This window comes from Acinonyx jubatus, chromosome A2, assembly GCF_027475565.1.
Source record: "Acinonyx jubatus isolate Ajub_Pintada_27869175 chromosome A2, VMU_Ajub_asm_v1.0, whole genome shotgun sequence".
Classification (NCBI taxonomy): Eukaryota; Metazoa; Chordata; class Mammalia; order Carnivora; family Felidae; genus Acinonyx; species Acinonyx jubatus.
The window spans coordinates 25,032,732-25,052,450 of record NC_069383.1 but is presented as its reverse complement, the minus strand read 5'-3'; the positions used below and the strand labels follow the sequence as shown (position 1 = coordinate 25,052,450).

Here is a 19,719-nt window from a genome sequence, read left to right as displayed (position 1 = left end):
AAAGAGGGTAGAGCTGAACAAGTATTTAAAGAAATAATGGCTGAAAACTTCACAAACTTGGCAAAAGAAGACCCAAGAATCTCAGTAAAGACCAAACAGGATAAACCCAGAAATCCATACCAAGACACATTATCATTACACTTCTGAAAACTAAAGACAAAAACAAAATCTGGAAAGTAGCCAATGAGAAACGATACATTAACTATAGAGGATTTCTCATAAGAAATCAAGGAGGCCTGAAGGAAATGGTGCAATAGCTTTCAAGAAAGGAAGAAAAGAATAATCAATCCAGGATTCTATGTCCAGAGAAAATATGCTTCAGGAAGGACATTCTCAGAAGGAAAAGTAACAGGCCTACCCAAAAGAATGGCTAAAGACAGGTCTCTAAACAAAGGAAAAGATTAAAAAAGGAATCTTTGAACATCAGGAAAGAAGAAAGAACAACAGAGCAAAAGTATGGATAAATACAAGATTTTATTTCTCTTCAGTTTTCTAAATATGGTTTAAGAATAAAGCAAAAATCATAATACTATCTATTATGGTTCTCAAGTATGCAGAGGACATATTTAAAACAATGATAAAAGGGGGAGGGTAAAGGGACATAAGTTCCTACACTTCAATGGAACTGGTAAAATATCAACACCAGTAGACTATAAAAAATTTTGTATAAATAAATGTTATATGAAGAACCACCAAAAAAAAAGCTATTTAAAGAGACATACCCTAAAATAGAAATCAAACTAACACCACTCTAAATTAAATGGAATTCTATAAAATGTTCAAGCAACCCACAGGAAAGCAGGAAAAGGGCAAAGGAGAGATTGCGGAGGAGAAGTGGGAGTGGGGGGAGGCAACTCCCTCTCTTACACCAGGGTCATCTGGAGTTAACTAGACCTTTTCACGAGGGAGCAGTCTGTCTGCCATTTGGGTACCCATTTGGGCTGGAGATAAAGAAAGGAACCCTCCAGGAAGCCACAGAGCTTTCCCTTGGGAATTACAGTGGGTTGGTAAATGCTTGCAGTGGTACTCATGGAAGGCTCTTTTCAAAGCCAACAGGCTGACCTGCCAGCATACCCTAAGGGACTCCTTGCCAAGCCTTGGGTCTCAGCTAACCTTCAGCAAAGTGGAGCCTCCCTCCTCGGAGAGGATGGTACATTTACATTCCAATTACAAAAGCCATTTGTGTGCAACCCATGCTGCTGGGGAGGAGAAATGGAAATAAAGTGGGTTTGAAAAAGGTCTAATGCAGTGTGGACAAGGGGAAAAACAAGTGTGATCATTTGGATCACTGCTGCAAATGCTGAAAGAAATGAGCTAGATCAAAATCAATCAGCCTTCGTAAACTCTCCCTACCAGATACATAAAAGACCTGTATTAACAGGCATCTTCAATCTTAGAAATATTAAGAAGAAAATGAATAGAGTTCCAGAGTAGTTCAACCTCCCTTTAATTTCATTAGAAGCAATGTCCTGAATCCTTCCAGGCAGGTGGAGAGCCCCCAGTCTTATAGTAAAACATTTCATAAGATCTGCTGTCCCTGTGTTCCCGGCCCCCCAACTCTATGTCTCCTAGAAGAATGCTTCTGGAAACTTTCCATTACAGTTGTTTATGATTTTTATGCTTAAAAAAAAAACTTTTTAAAGGTGTCTGGGGAAGGTATTTGTACATTACATGCCATTTATGATTCCAAATGTAATTTTAATCAGTTCAACATAAAAGCATCTTAATATCCTCAATAATGGCAAGGGTAATTTTAAATATTAAAGTCCGCATTAGGACAAAAGGGACTTTCATTCTCTCCTTCCAAATAAGCACAGTCAGCTTGGTGCACACCTCTGATCTTCCTCTCCACTCTCCCTTCCTCTTTTCTTCCCTCTGCCTTTCCTCTTCCCTCTCATTCTTCCTCCTTATAACAAAAAGCAGGCTTGTAGGGGCAGTCAGGGTTGACCTCAAAAATCTTATTATTCCTTTCCCTTCCACATGCTCAGAAACCTAAGACTCTTTATAAAAGTAGCTCTATTTTTCCCAGGAAAAATATCTGCTTTTTATGTTTGCCCTGTCTTTAGCCAACTCTAATAGATTTTCTATTGAGTTATAGTCTGTACCCCAGATTCCTAAAAGGTACATTTGCCGACAATACCAGTAGTCTCCCTTGAGGTTTTGGAAATAATCTTCCTTTCACCAAAAGGCAAACAGCCCAAGGAAGGCTCTTCTCTGCCTACATCATCCTCCAACTTCCCAAGAGCAGAACTGACCCTTGCAAAAACTTGGGAAAGTTTCTGAAAATTTAGAAATGGGGTTCTATGGCTTCTTCTAAACTGTTAAATTTAAAACTAATGCCTCAAGTTAATTAAGCTCTTTCTGCCTTGAGCTGATTAGTAACACTAAATTTCATGCTAATGCTCCCAAACCATTTGCCTGCAATGCCAAGACTCGCTTTCCAAATTCCACTGATTTCATTTAAAATATGCTCACATTATCTCACGACCATGGTTCTAAGTGTTTCTATCTAGTTTGCTCTCCTCTTACAGGTGGGCTAGTATTTATCGTGTTAGGCCATAATGCTCCAACTTTCCACTGGCACACGAAGCTAGTCGTTTTCTAAAGTAGTCCTGGAATCCATTACCATGGAAACAAAAGGTATAAAAATCTGTTTTTATCTGATAGGAAAATCTAGAGGAACTCTAAAAAGATCAAACGTGTTTTCAAAGTAAACGTATAACCAAATACATCCTACCATGGTTAAAGAAGCCTTGGGGTAGAATAATAAGGCAGGTTAACAGAAGAAGAAAGGGGGTGGGGGCAGCCATGAATACACAGCAGCAGTATCAGGAGGCTCTGGGGCTGGTTACCTGATGGACAAGAGGGGCTGCTGACCAAGTGTACCCCCAAAAGTGGCTGAAAAAAAAACAATTCTCTTCTTCTGCCAAGGTACAGGAAATAGGATGGGAACTCTGTTCTCTCCCCACATCTATGAAAATGTATCGTCTGTTATTCTGATGTTGATAGTATCATAAACTTTGGTCCCAATATCTCTACCCAACCATTCAAAGCTAGACTCAATGGAAATGAGGAGTAAATCAAAGAACCTTAATACAAATACGTCCATTTAATCATCTCTGCATTTGATCTAGAACTTGATCCCACATGTTGAGGAAATGCTGTTGTGCGTCATATTTTAGTTTGGGAAAGGAGTAGGTGCAAACCATGTATTTATTTTAATGTTCTCAGTGTTTTCCTGAAGTCCAAGTAGTTTTACCACATCCTGCCATTAACTTCAAAGAATAATTTTGTATACATTCATCCTTCCATGGAAAACTTCCTGATACATAAAGTGCTATGGCCATCTGTAATAATATAAATTCTTCCCATCCAGTATCCTCCTTGGAAAACATCTGGAACAATAGAAAGCTCCCATCAACACTGCTAAAGGAGTACACACTTCCCAACATTTCCCAAGGAGCTGTGTGACCACTCCAGGAGCAGGGAGGCCATATGAGGCCATGGGTAGTCAGACTTGATCCTTGTATTGAGGTCACTTCCCACTGAGGATGTGCTGGCCAGCCCATCTGCCATTCCAGCCACTCCACACTGAGGCTTACAAGTGTAAGGCTTACAGAGCTGAGGTTCTGTGTGTTAACTCTTCTGCTCAAAAGCAATCTTTTAGAATAGCAAGGAAAAATGGATTTAACTTAGAACAGAGTTAAACTACCAGCAGGATTGTGTTCAGGGGGAAGGATGCCATAACAGAAAGGATTTAAAATCATACTGTATGAAAGGCTATACAAAACAGTGGTTAAAATCATGAGCTTTTGCATTTGTCAGACCACGGTTTGAGTATGGCATGGCCACTTACTTTCTAAGTCAGTTATCTAAGGAACCTTAATAAGCCTCATTTCCTCATCTGAAAACCATAGCTATCTGATGGAATTGTGATAAGGATCAAATATGATCAGGCATGCTAAGTGTTTAGCACAGCACCTGGTATATAGGAAGCTTTCAAACGTTAGCTTTTATGCTGTTACTAGTAGGAGCAGGTAAACAATAGGAACTTTGAACCTAAAGAACTCAAGACTCAGGAACAACAGGGATCTGCAAACATTTGAAGGACTGTATGTCTCATGAAAAAGAGATGTATCAGAAGACAGGAGCAGGACCAATGGGTAGAAGTGATTGACCATGACATCTGCCCCCCTCTTAAGCACCAGGATTGCTTCATCTGGTCCAACTGGCTAGATAGGCTTCCCCATGCTTTATGGAATTAAATCACTCTGAAAACTATTCACAGGGGAGAAGAAATTCAGGTCAGAATAAAGAAAAAAATTATTCCATTACAAAATGGAGTGGACAGTTGGTGAGAATATTGCATCCCCTCACTGACATTGTTAAGTCAGTTAAGGATGCATTCATTTGGTACCTACTATGTGCCAAAGACCATGCCAGGCACCCTCAGGAACATAAAGATGAGTCCGGCATCTTTCTTACTGTCAAGAACATTATATTCTAGAGGGGGTTGGGTGGAGACATATGTGACACAGTTAAGAGGAGCAAAAAGCAGCACTGAATGACTATGTACCAAGGATCTTAATAGATTAGATTCTGCTTTGAATGAAAAGCTGTAATAGAAGATCTCAGAAATCCCTTCCATCTCTAAGGTTCCATAATGGCAAGTATTAGGAGAATAGGAAGGGGCATCTGGGTGGCTCAGTCAGTTAAGCATCCCGACTCTTGATTACAGCTCAGGTCATGATCTCACAAGTTCATGAGTTCGAGCCCTGCAATCCGGCTCTGTGCTGACAATGTGAAGCCTGCTTGGGATTCTCTCCCTCTCTCTCTGCCCCTCCCCTGCTTGCACTCTCTCTCTCTCTCTCAAAAAATAAACTAAAAAAAAATTTTTTTAAAGGAGAACTAGGAAAAACAACTTCAGAAAAAAATATTTTGCACCAAGTTTCCTAACATGTTTTAAATGTTGGTTAGTGAGTACGATATTTGAAAACAGTGGAACCCCACTAATGAATTTAACTGAGTTACATAAAACAAAGCACGATGCAAAACTATCCTTTTTCCTTCATAAGAATCATTTTCCTTTTTTTAAAATTATTGTATGTCTACTTATTTTTTGAGAGAGAGAGAGAGAGAGAGAGAGAGAGAGTACAAGCAGCGAAAGGCCAGAGAGAGAGGGAGACATAGAATCCAAAGCAGACTCCAGGCTCTAAGCTGTCAGCACAGAGCCCAACACAGGGCCTGAACCCACGAACCATGAGATAACCTGAGCCAAAGTCAGATGCTTAACCGACTAAGCCACCCAGGTGCCCCAATAAGAATCACTTTCTAACAGAAAATAGATTCTTTAAGGATAATTCTCATCATGTAGATGTGATCAGCATATTTATAGGTTTTACATTTATTTAACTTCAAAATCCTAAACTTGTACCACTTTACTAGAATGAAATATTAAGGTTATTAGTTTAAACATCATGAAATTTTAAAAATAAGGGGTTAAAATAATATTTCTTCATCAACCTTGGACCACTACTGTATGTTAGATCACTAATTTAATATCCGCTTTTTTATCATATGCTAGGCCTAATACTGATTGGTACAGGCTGAAATTTAACTGTAATTACAGTCCAAAAATACAGGTTTTCCTTTTAGTTCCCCATAAGTCAGAGAAATACATAAAAGTAAATATAAGCCTGAAGCTTCAAATCCCAATTCTCCCAGCATGTGTTTAAACCCACCCTGATTCGCATGTAGACCCTTGGCCCCACGCTACTCCCAGGACAGTGTTGGCTCAGAGCAGCATGAGGTGACAGATGGGGCATTCAGTTAAGAAGTGGTGCTGGGTTATTTTATTTTCGTTAGAGAAGGAAGCTGTGGGAAAAATATTCTCCACTTAATCTATTTTATTTTCAGCAAGGTGTTACCTGTAAATACTAATTTATACACATGCAATACTTCACTAGGTACTTTAGCTGCATGAATATAAATGAAATAAAGTAATCCAAACTAAAAAATGGAATTTCCAGTATCTTCATTTCCTCGGGCAGAGGGGGAAAAAAATCCAAGGATTTAAAATTCTATCCCAGTGGTTTCAAAGACAACACAACATCTCACATCTAGCTCCCATTTAAATCAGTGGGGTTACAAGAGTAGAAATTACGAGTTAAAGTACTGCAGCATTAAGAAGAAAAATAATCACTTACGCCATTTTCAATTTAGAACCTACATCCAAATCATTCAAAACACTTAACACTTAGAATACTGTAAATTCCCCAAATTTTTACATTGTCAAGATCTATGACCACTTTGTGAAACAGAGGAAGTACAGATATGATTACTCTCAGTTTAGTGAGGGATCAAGAAGATAGAAATAAGAAACTATGAGCCTCTCAAGGATGGTGGCTTTCCTTATTGGAATGCGGCAAATAAAATTGATTCACTGATACTGTATTTAATTTCTCTCTCAACAATTAATTATATATCTATGCTTAATAAGAATATAAACAGTCAAGATATGCACGTGACAGGGGTGCCTAGGTGGCTCAGTCGGTTGAGCATCTGACTTCGGCTCAGGTCATGATCTCAGAGTTCGTGGGTTCCAGTCCTGGGTCGGGCTCTGTGCTGAGTGCACTCTGTGCTGAGTGCTCGGAGCCTAGAGCCTGCTTCGGAGCCTGCCTGGAGCCTCTGTCCCCCTCTCTGCCCCTCCCCCACTCATGCTCTATCTCTGTCTCTCAAAAGTGAATAAAGATTAAAAAAAAAAAAGATATGCATGTGACAAATGAAAAAAAATTTTTTTTGATCTTATGTTTCATGGATTTCCAAAGTACAAAGAATGGGGGTGGGGGTAAGGGTTTTCCTGGATCCACTAGCCCCCTCCTTGAATCCCACAGCAACTCGCCCCTTTATCTCTGCCTACCCCTGACTGGGGGCTGGGCATTCTGCTCTCTGGATGCTCTATACACACTTGCTTGGATTTTAATAGAGGTCCCAAATTTTGTATTCAGTGGGAGCAGGGAAAATAGCCCTTCAACTTTCCTCATTTTGAATCCTCCCAGAAGACTCTTAAAGTGATCCTTTCAGGTTTCAACATCATAGGAGAGACATGCTATGAGGAAGGAACATGGTTTTCATTTACTTCCGTCTTCATTTAGTTGAACAGGGCCGTGCATCAGGTCAAAGGTTCATGGGATTTCCCACGCCTAGAAGAGCCTTCCTCCGCTCCTAGTCTCTTGGTTGAGAGGCTCCTACTCATCCCTCTCGGTCCAGCCAAACCCCACATTATCACAGGAACCCTTGACGGATAACTGCAACTTCTTCAGGTGAGGTCAGCCTTTCTTTGAAACCCTGGAACCACACTATAGCCCTTACAATATTGTTTTATGTCGTTTGTTGTTATTTTATATATTTCACCCCAACTAGATCTAAGCAATGTAAAAGCTTAAAACCTACTTTCATAGCTGTTCCCTAGAGTATCAAACATGATGCATATACCTACAAGATAAATACATGAATAAACACCTGCTGGGGGATTGATTTACTATTACCTGTTTCACCTGTTAAAGGAGGTGACTAAGTGAATACTGTGCTGGCATTTCTTCATCTTATTCTGCTTCTCTTGGCGGAAAAAAGGAGATTTAGCGCTTACCAAGTTTAAAGAACTAAACCAAGAACTATTTGGTATTATCTCCCAACACTCTGACAGGATTCTGTCCTTCCTAACAAGACCTCACTAGAATTCTGCGTTATGAAAATTTCAGTTCTTTTTCCCTATGAAGTCCTTTCACATGTGAGTAAATTATCCATGTTTGAAGTGAAAATTTACCGGGGCATAATTGATAGGTGTTTGACTGAATTATTCACATTTTAAATAGGTGGAAAAAGATAGGTCATAGTGTGAGTCCAAATTTAATATATTTAGTTCCACTCTATTTTTCTGGTTATCCAAAAATGAATATGACTTCGAAAGAAAGCACCTCTGAATTCTTTCAGTGCTTACATTTCTGACATTTGTATCAGAAAGTGATAGGTACAAATGTTATGCAATTCATCCCTAGGAGAAAGAAAAATTACTCTCTCAATAAAAAGGTAGCGTTCTTGGTCCAGAGTGAGCCTGTGCTTCTATGTTGGGACATTGTATCAAACACAGAAAAGAAAGGGAATTCTAACCGGAAAGACAGATTTAAAGGCTGCCACCCAGCTCTAGCATAGCCAGCTGCTTCTCCTCAACCACAACTCCACCTCTTGTACTTTCAAAGTGGGGTACCAGGAAAGAATCCAAAGGAGAAAAATTCATTTTTTTTTTTTATTGAAACCTAGTAGCATTTTTGTTTGAGTGCTGGAACAACAGCAAAATTAGCACAGCTTATCTTTGGGTCATCCAATCTTTCCCTTGGTTTTCTGATTATTAAATAAAACTGACTCCTACCACCTAACACGTGGATTTGCAAAGAATAACAGTACCACTACTTTTTTAGCTCAATTGGCTGGAGCATGGAGTTGGCAAGGTCCCAGTCTCATGTCTAGCCTTCAGAAAAACTAGATAGCCTTGCTCCATGCCAGAGCCTATTTGGACCTATTAATTGTGTTGTTTCTTGGTCATGACTACACCTCTAATGCTAACCTCCCATTGTTCACAAAATAAGGCAAGTCAGGACAAACGGTTGAGAAATTGGAAAAAAGGGTATAACTCAAAATGAATATCCTACTGATGGTGGACATCAGTATCTTCCTCCTCATTATCATTATAGCAAACATTTATGGTGCTATTTTCCAAGCATCTTGCTTAGGACTCCATGCACTTTATCTTGTTTATCTTCATTTAAAAACTTATGAAGGAATTAGTATTATTATCTAGTCTTTACAGATAGAGAGATTAACCAGCTTGCTTAAGGTAATATAGCTAATAAGCATTACATCAGAATTTGAACCCAGGCAATCTGACTTCAGAGCCTGACCTATTTTATATAATTCATATTAATCTGTTTTACTCAAGACTATCAGCACCACTAGATAAGCATATTATAATAATCTATAATGTGAATAGACAGCCCCTTGTAATAAATATCTATAAGCCACAAATATCTGCACAACAAATCTGCATAAGTATGAAATGCCATTTGCTTTATAAACAATATAAATTCAAACGTTCTCAGAGCGAAGATAATAAACTACTTTGAGAACTTTTACAGAATTGTCACAATGTAAATACTTAAAGCGTAAGAAATAGTACAAGCACTAATCAAAGCTAGAGTTTACTCTCAGTCTACCTGAAAGGAAGCAAAGGTGAGAAGCCGGAGCAAAAATACATCACCATCCTCACATCCCAAGGAAGCCCAGTGTGGCACTATGGGGGACACAGAGACAGACCCATGAATTCTCAGAAGCTGGACATAACCAATAGATCTGGGGTTATGTTACACCAAGGAACCCCGCCGCCCAAGCACAGAGGGAAGCCTAGGAGGGTCTTGGAAGGAGACTAATGACCAACGTGGAGAACACATGCCTATTAGCTTGCTGGGCCTAATGGAGTAAAGCAGCAGAGTTTGGCCTCATTCTGGAAACAGATAAAGGTGGCTTTGGATGATGCTACACCTGGACTCCTTCCCACCCCACCAGCCTGGTGCTCACCATGTACTTAAAATACACAAAGATTATGTGTATGTTTTATGTTAGGAAGAGTGCTTAGAGATAAGGAAAATCCCCAATTACAGCTAAAAGAGATGTCTCTGTCTTTTGCCAAAGAGTGTATTCTATCACTTAAATTGGTAAAAAGGCCATTTTTTTCCCACCATGGGGAAAGAAGGGCCTCTTGTGACCCTCTATTGATTAAGACTGCTGTGGAATGTTATTTGCAATCTCATTGCATAATGGGAATCAGGAGGTAGCTGTCATGGTTTCTGAAGACAAATTGCTGGTAGCTGAGACAAATCATAGTCTCTTTCTTCTTTTACTGTTCTCAATTCCCAGTTAATGTGTATCTTACAGTCTAAGTTTCTTAAATCAGTCTGCTCTACTGTCACAGGTAGTAAAAATGAGTAAAAGTGGTAATCGAGTGACCCTGCTTTAGGAATCATGTTCAAGTGACCATTATGCTGATCATTACTCCTGAGCTATGCATTATTTAATAAGGAACACAACTTCCAAAAGGGCACACAATTAAAAGTGGATCCATATAGCAGCTGCTGTGATTATGACCAATATGAACAGAAATCCAACCAGGCATGAGTCAAAAGAAAAAAGTCTGCTGCCAGACAGAACATTGTTAAATCTCATTTTTGTTTTGTGTACTTTTACTTGCTAAGTCAGCCAGCAAGTGATTTATATGGAGCAGTGGTTCTCAAAGTGTGGTCTGCGAAACAGCGGCATCAGCATCACCGGGAACTGTTAGAAATGCAAAATCTTAGACCCCAACCCAGACCTACTGACTCAGAAATTCGAAAGGTGGGGCTCAGCAATCTGTATTTTAACAAGCCGTCTGGGTGATTTTGATGCATGCTAAAGTTTGAGAACTACTGGGCAGGAGCCAGGGGACAGCTTTTGGATTGTAAGTCTTCCTAGGAAGGTACACCTTTGGTTGCAAAAAGTTATCTTGACGAGAGTCTGGGAAGAACCTGTTCTGAAACCAAATAAAACCACTGCCATCTTCAATTCTGCTGTAAACCTAAAACTTCCTAAAAAAATAATGCCAATAATTGTTTTTAAACCAACCACTGCAATAATTAGGTTGAATGGGTAGGTAGAAAGAAGAGCATAGGACTTTCCTTGTGTGTGTATGTGTGTGTGTGCGTGTGTGTGTGTGTATCCTGACTTGCTCTAGAGAGGTTTTCAGACAACTTCTTAAAAAATAAATAGCAGCCAGGGCAGGGGCAATGGAGGCCTGTGCACTGTTTGTTGGCTTGGCCTGAGGCACCGGGCTGGAGGGTGAGGGCGCAGTGGGGCCGGGACTCGGATGCCACCTCCAGATGCGGCCCAGGGGCGGCAAGGGGGCTGCCACGACACCAGGTGAAAATATCTTCCTGTTTGTGCCTAACTTCATCCGTGAGTGCTGCCGGTGGCTCCAGACCAAACGGGAGGGCAAGGTGCCTTGGGCAGGCTTCCTGATTCCACCCCGTCTGCCCTGTCCATCCCAAGGCTATGCAGGATTGCCTTAGCCATCGTTTCTTTCTACTTAATGCCCTGCTGTCCCCTCACGACCTCCTCCTTCTACTCACTCAGCGGACTTCTGGATGATTTCCACAGACACGCTTCTCGAACCCTTAATCAAGCCTCAAGCCTGCTCTGTTTATCCCTTGTGCTGGAAATGAGCTCTTCTACTGCTCCCTCCACCTGTTCAATTTCTCCGAGGGACCTTGAGTTGGCTCTGTGGGTTTTTCCAAGTGGGCCTCTGGATCACCGCCCCTATAGCTGTGCTCAAGTCTCTTATCAGTGTCGTCCATCTGGTCACAGCCGCACACAACATGGCTGGCCTAGACACAGGGGATGGTGACAGGAAGAAGTGACCTGGAAACCCCCAACCCCTGACTGCCCACCTACCCTGGAAGTCTCACTGTGCCCACACAGCTCCCCTCTCCCTCCTGCGAGGTCCCAGGCTCCCTTCTTCCTACAGTGTTGTCCAGCCTGCTAGGAGAAGGGTCAGCCTCTTTGGTGATGTCATGTTCTCCAAAATCCTGAGGACTGGTCCCACCCTTGGGATTCCCAAGGACCTGGACTTCAAATCACTAAGGATGCTCAGGAGACCTCACCCATATAGGCAGTGCTCCTGAGACACCAAGAGGCCTAAGGACCCGACATGGTGGCACCTGCTGACTTAGCCCTGGGGTCTGGCTTGGCCTGAGGCTTTAGGGACAGTTGAGTGAGGGAGATGGGGTAGGGGCCAGGTTTCTCAAAAGTCAGGGAATCACACCTGGGTGGCTCAGTCAGTTAAGCATCTGACTCTTGATTTCGGCTTAGGTCATGATCCCAGGGTTGTGAGATCCCACCCAGCATCCAGCTCTGCGCTGTGTGGAGCCTGCTTGAGATTCCCTCTCTCCTTCTCTCTCTGTCCCTCCCCTGCTTGTGCTCTATCTCTGTCTCAAAGATAAATAAATAAATATTAAAAAAAAAAAAAGGCAGGGTATCAGACCTGTGTCCCTGGTGTCACAGTCAGAAAAGAAGAGGCCCTGTAGATCCCTTCCCATCACGGTCTCCTGTATCCGTCTATCCTGGCTCTGAATACCTAGACAATAAAGGTGGGGAGAGAGGGGGTGGGACAGGGGCTTCATTCTCTAAGACTTGGTTTCCTTTGAGATACTCTCAGACCAGGGCCTGGGTTGAGGGGCAGCTTGGAGAAAAAGAAAGATTTAACTGGATGCTTTTCTCCTAGTTGTTAACTGACTGGCTTTGTCCTATCATTCCATGGTGACCTCACAGAGGGGCCCTCCCTGCCACCCAAGCTCATGCCCTGTTTTGCCCACCTCCTTTATTTTCTTTATGACATGGTCACTCTCTGTCTACATTTATTTGTACACCTCATATTTTCTACACCCACCAGAATGTAAACTCCCGTGAGGACATAGATTTTTCTTGTTCCTTCTCTAGCCCCACAGTGAAGATTAACCTTAACCTGGCCTATCATAGCCGCTCAACAAATATTCATGAGCAGAATGAATAGATAGACAGACAGACAGCATCCAGTCACAAGCCATTCTCTTAGAAAGATTCCTCACTACTTTCAAAACAACCTCATTATTTAAAATACTCAAAATTTAGGCATTAATCACTAAGCAAGCTCTTAAGATATCTTCAGAATTCACTGTAGGATTTCAGACCCTACACAGCTAGAAAAAAGGAAAGTAAGATTAACTTAAATTCACCAAGTTTAAAATCTGCTGCACCCAACAAGAGTCATCATGCTCCTTCAGCATTTCAAGCACATGACCCCCTACACTGACTCTCTTACTTAATGTCATCAATAGCCACAGTCTGTGATGTGTGCCTGTGAGTCTGTCTTATAGCAAGGTGTTTTGGTAATTCATTAATTCAGCCCCTTTGTTGTTCCATAAAGGGGCCCTATGGTTCCAAAATTCACTTGAGCTATTGTGTTGAGATGAGCCTCTAGTACTGTTTTAGTTTTTCAAATGACAAATAATCTTAAGAAATCAAAGGGAAGTAACCTATCCCTAAGGGATTTTTTAAATAAATTATGGTCTATTCATATAATCAAAACCCAAGCAGCTGTTAAAAAAAAGGGGGGGGTTCCTAGTTCTCAATCCTACACAAGTATTAGAATCACCTAGCAGTTATTTAAAGTATACCAATGCCAGGGCCCCACCCCAATTTCACTGGTCTCGGATAGAGTGTGAGCATCCTTTTTTTTTTTTTTTTTTTTTTTTAAGCTATCCAGGTAATGCTAATGTGCAGCCACGGTTGAAAATTACTGACACAGAACTATACTAACAAAATGGAAATGTCTCCCAGATTATTATTCCATGAAAAAAGTCATAAAACATATATCTTTTAATAAAATTATGTGTCTGTATATATAATTTTACTAATAGATATGGGTTTAGATGTGATCTCCTTCCATTTTACACTATTTACTTATCCACTGCTTAAACTTTTCAAAATGAGAATGTGCTAATGTCTTTTGCTTATTAAATTTTTAATTTTAAAAAACTGTTTAGGGAAAATGTGGATTTGTAGGAATATGAGGAAGCACATGAAAATAGTAACTCCCAAAATATACTATGTCTCCTACTTTCCGCACTGCTTCCTCCTTCTGTTCCTTTCTCTCGAAGAGTATAAAAGTAAAACAAATAAAATTCCATTTCTGTCCTATCTACCCAACACAGATTATTTCCAATGTTTGGGCCTGGGGTGAGGGAGAGAGTGTAGATGGAGGAGGTAGAGAGATACAGTTCATTCATTCATTCATTCATTAGCAAACATTTATTGATTCCCAGACAGGTCCATGCTAGGTGCTGGAAATATAGCAACAAACAAGAGATCCATGCCTTCATATATATCATAGATATATCCTGCCCTACTGGAGCTTTGTTACACGTAAACAAGGAAACTTAATCTAGTCAAGAGAGGTGAGAAAAGACTTCCCAAAGTAGATGTAGACCTTCATCCTGGAGTTAATGGTAGCCATTAAGGGGTTTTAAGAAGGGAACTGATATTACCAAGTCTGTATTACATTTATATTTATAAATATTTATTATCTGACTCCAAGTTGAAGTGCCAGTGACCAGGGGCAATGCTCACTTCCCCCAACACTCTCACTTAGAGCCACTGTAAGAGAGAGTACCCATCATCTCTCATTTGAGGTGAGTGGGCTCCTTACAAAGTTAAATTAGAGCTTCCTACAGTAGCAAAGGATTGGCTTAAAGAGTTCATCTTTCAATTTATTTGCCATCAAGTAATATTTAACATGAAATGTTACCTCCTGCTGAGTTTACTGACTGGGCACATATATCTGTCCATCTAACTAAGATGAGCCCAACTATGGCAGATTTATTTCGTCTGAGTTTACAGTTAATAAAGTCCATTATATACAATAAAAAAACTTGCAAAATGCTTGTCTTTATGGAAGTGGTTGCTACCATTCATAGAGTCTCTTGGAAGAAAACACCTTTGTAAACAGAGCAAGGTAGGTGAAGACACCCAGGGTAATGGGATATTTCACTGCACTTCATTTACTTAACATTAAAGTCAGTTTTAGCCATTTATAACCAGAACACTTGCACATGGAAAGAAATTATCCCACCCACAAGAGGATTTCTATTTAAGTCTCATTTTATTGCTTTGGGAAATAGATACTAAAGACTACTTAACTATCCTTCAAGAGTAGAAAGTTCATTCTCTAGGTAAAGTTAACTAGAAAAACAAAAGGAAGAGAAATTGTATCTAACATTGTCCTTTTATTACCCAGCTGCATCTACATGGACATTAATGTGAATGGTTACCTCCAAGCATCGATGTTATTTTTAACTTAGAATGTTCAATCTTTGCTCAAAGTAAGTATATGATTAGTGTTTTGAGGAACAGAATTGCTCTAATTTAAAGGCAAAGGCTGGAAAATGTTCTAGAAAAGGGGGGAAATCTAAGCTCTTTATAAAACATATGAAAATTCCTCAAAATTGCTTTTTAAAAAATAATTTAAATTATGGGCTTCTCAGTCGACATTTCCAAAAGGCCCCCTAATTCTTTTTTAATTCTTTCCAAACTACATAATCTCCGAGAGCCCAGCCCCTCTTTTCATCGGTGTCTCTGCAATACAAGAGCCACTAGGGTGGCATTTTCACCTCTAGATACATGGGGTGAAGCAGTTCTGGGTTTGCTATTCTGCAGTTACATGTCACATTATCCTAATTGATACTGCTATTATCTAAAACCATTAACTTGCTGTAAGGATTAAACAATCACTGAAGTGACCACTCTGCCCCCATGTTAACCCATATATGACATGTGTGTGTTTTAAGGCACAGCAGTGCTTCCAAAAAGTTCAGATCATTGAAGTCTTCATCTGTGGCTATCAAACTTGTTTTCACTCCCAACACACCTAAGAAATGTGAAACGCTTCAATCCGTAGAAACGATCCTGGGGGTGAAGGGGAGGCGTATACTCACACACTGGGTCCTGTCATTTGAGAAGCCTCTGAGTTGGTTTTGATAAGTCAACATACCCCGAGAGGGCAATAAGGAGAGAGAGCCATGTAAACCTCACCTCAGGAGGATGAAAATCACTGGTTTGGCAGAGCATTCATTGTCCTGTGGGCAGAGACCACAGGACAGCTTCCAGCTCCAGCCCCCTGTCCAACTCACCTCTGAAGTTAAGAAGGCTCTTTTTTTTCATTAGTCTCTGGGTTTTGGTAGGAAGACAAGCAAAAATAGAACAACATCTCTTCCCTCCAGAAAGGAGTAGGGCCAGCTGTGCTCCTGGGCAAAGGAGGTGGCCACCCACGAGGTATAATCTCTGGTGGAGGAGCTAAATGAACCTCTCCAACAGTTGCCTGAACCCCCTTCACAAAGACAATTTATCTCATCCCGCTGTTAGCGATCCTGCGGAAAATAGAATCTTCCTGGCTTAAACACAGACATACTATATGCAGATGACTGATGATACATAGCTCCTTTCTTGCAACCAGGCTTTGATTAGAACGTAGAAGGATACAGGGTACAGGAGAAGCTGCCACAGGAGGAGCAAGGCTGAAGTAAGAGGGAGATGACTGGAGGCCTTTATCTCCCACGTGACTTAGCCCAGGCAGATACAGCAGGTGAAGACAAGGCTATTCCAGGGTTGTCCAAAAAAAAAGACAACTAAAACATCTGGATATTACTTCCACTTTAGCACAAGTATTTTCTATACAATTTTAAAACAGGTTCTGGCTGCACTCTAAAACCTTCAACTAATGTTTATTGTTAAACAGGACAGTGAGTGAATTCATTAATTAAGGCCTTTGCATCCTTATCATCACTTTTGTTTGTGTGTTTTCAAACCATGATGCTCTACCTTTTTTTAACTCCATTAATCTAGGAATAAGTGGCAATATATTGATATCTGTACATCTTTTTAGATTCTGTGGGTCTTACGCTGTCCTGAAGTGGCCCAAGAGCCATAAAACTGTCCCAAATGTTCACTTTTATTCAAGTCATAGCATTTGGCTTAATCACACTATTATTTTTCAAAAAGAAATTGTAAGCCAATCTCCAATGCATTAATTTGTTAACCATTCCTTTGCTAACTATTCTAACATTTCATGGCAGTCCCAACATACGTGTTTAAACAGAATGCATTCACACATAAAGTGAGACATTTTCTATGCCGATGACTTCATCATTTCATGATTAATATCAGTGTAGAGTGCTGACTGGAGGTCTCACATAAATCATCAAAGCAAATTAAAGTAGCAAAACAATATAAGTTACAATTATCAAGTTCCCATTCATGTGGTTCTAGGTTCAGCTGGAAGATAAGCTAAGTACCTACATTCTGTCACTTACTTTTGAAAGATACAATTTTTAGGCCCCAGTAATTTGATTGATAAGTACATTTGCTTCCACATAATAAATGCTCACTCTGTGCCAGTGTACTCATTTTAGTTATGATACTTACCATAGCTAACACCCCTCGTGGCTAAAAGTCACCCACTCCCTAGGATTTGGTCAAGGGTGGCAAGAACAGTCCTCTATTGTGCTGACCACTATCTTAAGAGTTGACCTGGAGTACTGGACTCTGCCCAGGGAATCAATGGTAATTCTCCCACCTGGTCAAATAAAGTCCCTCCGGAATTATTCAAGACAGTAAGGAGAGAATTGGCCAGCCAATGAAGAAGAATGGAGCAGAAGGAAGTTAGGTTGAGACCGCATAAAAACAAAACCTTCAGATGGCCTGAAGGTCCCTTTGGCAGCTCAAGGAGGCAAAGGACATGGGTACCGGTGGAACCCTTCACCTGTATTTTCTCATTAAATCCATCCCAAAACCTAACACGATGTTATTATCCCCATTTTATAGATAAGCTGATTCTATAGTAAAATTAATGTTTACAATCTTTAGAAGGTTCAAATAAGCAATTATCACCAATACCCCACTTCTCAAATCCTTGTCTACTTTTGGCTGGCCATCAGACTATAGGAAGGAGACAGGATTCATAGGAATTATGATAGGATTGCTGGGAACCAGAATTTAGTATATAAGGGGAGGGTAACAGAAGGCAGGGAAAAGATGCTAATGAAGGTTTCCCTCTTCTCAAAAAGTGGGTGTTGTTAAGGAAATAGTGAGTGAGAAAGAGAGAAAGAGAGAGAGAGAGAGAAACCAAGAAAAAGACTCTTAACTATAGCAAACAAACTGATGGCTACCAGAGGGTGGAGGGAGGTTGAAATTGGTGATGGGGATTTAAGAGTAGTACACTTATCATGATGAGCCCTGAGTAACATACAGAATTGTTGAATCACTATATTTTACCCCTGAAACTAACATAACACTATATATTAACTACACTGGGATTAAAATTTAAAACTTCTAAAAACTAAACAGAATAAAACAAAATACAAAATAAAAACAAAACAAAATAACAAACGTAACATCGTAACATAACATAACATAACATAATGTAACATGTGGGTGTTGTTGAGCCACAACTGCTGAGTTAAGAACAGAAAAAAGATGCTTAGGAGCAACTGGGAAGACAAATCAAATTAGGAAAAAGATGCTGGGAAAGTAGCTAAAACTGGATACCATCACAGAGCACAAAATGGCATGCAGCTCAGAATTGAGACTTTGAGGAGAAATTCTAGATCCCCGGATGTGGTGAGAAATCTGGAAAATCCTGTACAGGCAAGGGGTCAGCTAGCCCAAGAGAAATTATTCTAGAAATGACAAATTCGAGCACCTTTGGCTGCCTATTTTAATCTTGTGTCCTTATCATTGCCAAAAGGCTCTTCCCAATGTCCTTCGAAATGTCTCCAGCATTCCTTGAAGCCTGGTTTGTGCCTCTTCAATACTCCTTAGACACAGAGAGCTTCTGCTCAGCATCCTCATTTCAGAAAATTTCATCAGCCTGAAAATGGTCATTAGGCTGCCTCTTAGCATTCTGTCTTCTAAACTAAAGCGATTAATACAAAAGCTGGACGGCCACTTAGGGGGAGGTTACAAAGAAGATTCCAGCCTACAAAGTGAACCAGACTAGATGGTCCCCCAAGATATTTCCCAAACCAAGAGCTTTCGATTCAATTCCTGTCATCTTTTTTGTGAAGTAAGTTTTCCATCAATTTGTTCATTTTTGTCACTGTATCAGTCACCTGTCCAATTTCTCCATATTCTTTTAATATCTTTACATATAATATGCACAGGAACAGTTTCTCACAATATAAAACAAAGCCTCATTAATTCAGAATAAGTTGGAAAAGTCATGTCCCACTAAGAAACCAGTAAAAAGTATTTTCAATTCAAACAACTGTCTCCTATAGAACACTACATAATAGATATTGATAAACAAAATGATAAAGTTAATGAAAGGTGGTGAGTTACAACAACTTTATTTTTATGGCACTTTATACTTTTCAAAGTATTATTCCATCTTATTTTGCCAATTTTACTCAGTATATAAATGCAATTTATAGGTAATAGATCATCAAACCTATATCAGAAAGGCTTGAATTATTCTGCTAAACTTGAACTTTTAACTCAATATGAATTATATATAATTATTCCAAGTCTGCATCAGAGCAGTCTGAATTAATGAGGTTCTGCTCTATTGTAGCTATTATAAACCTGACAATTTTATGGCCATCTTATATCCCAGGGTGTCGTTTCCATCCACACATTAGTAATAAATACTGTTTCTTCATACAGGAACTTTTGTCATAACAGAGCATTCCACTTGAAAGAAGCTTCACCAAGTAAATTATCTAATAATATCTCAAACACCATAGAAATGTTTTACGAAAAATGTGCTAAGATTTCATTATACTCTCTAAAAATACTTGCTTTGACTTAAAATGAGAATCAATAAGGAGGATATCCCAAGATGTTAAGGACTCAACATGTCACAGAAATTATTACCTGTTTGTTCAGGGAAGAAAAGAGAGTCATAATTAATCCAATTAAGTAATGGAGCTAAATCAACACATGTATAAACACAGACACAGAACCCTCTAGTTGAGTAACCTGGTGACCCTGAGAGGGTCTATGAGCATCTTCACCATGTTCACGTTCTTCTTACACCTGTGGTTGGAG

General features: G+C 40.0%; 1 protein-coding gene across 7 annotated transcripts in view; it reads right to left on the bottom strand.

Moving 5' to 3' along the window:
- GRM8 (glutamate metabotropic receptor 8) overlaps window positions 1-19,719 on the bottom strand; it is a 758,955-nt gene that overhangs the window by 727,115 nt on the left and 12,121 nt on the right. The gene's annotated exons all lie outside the window — the stretch shown is intronic.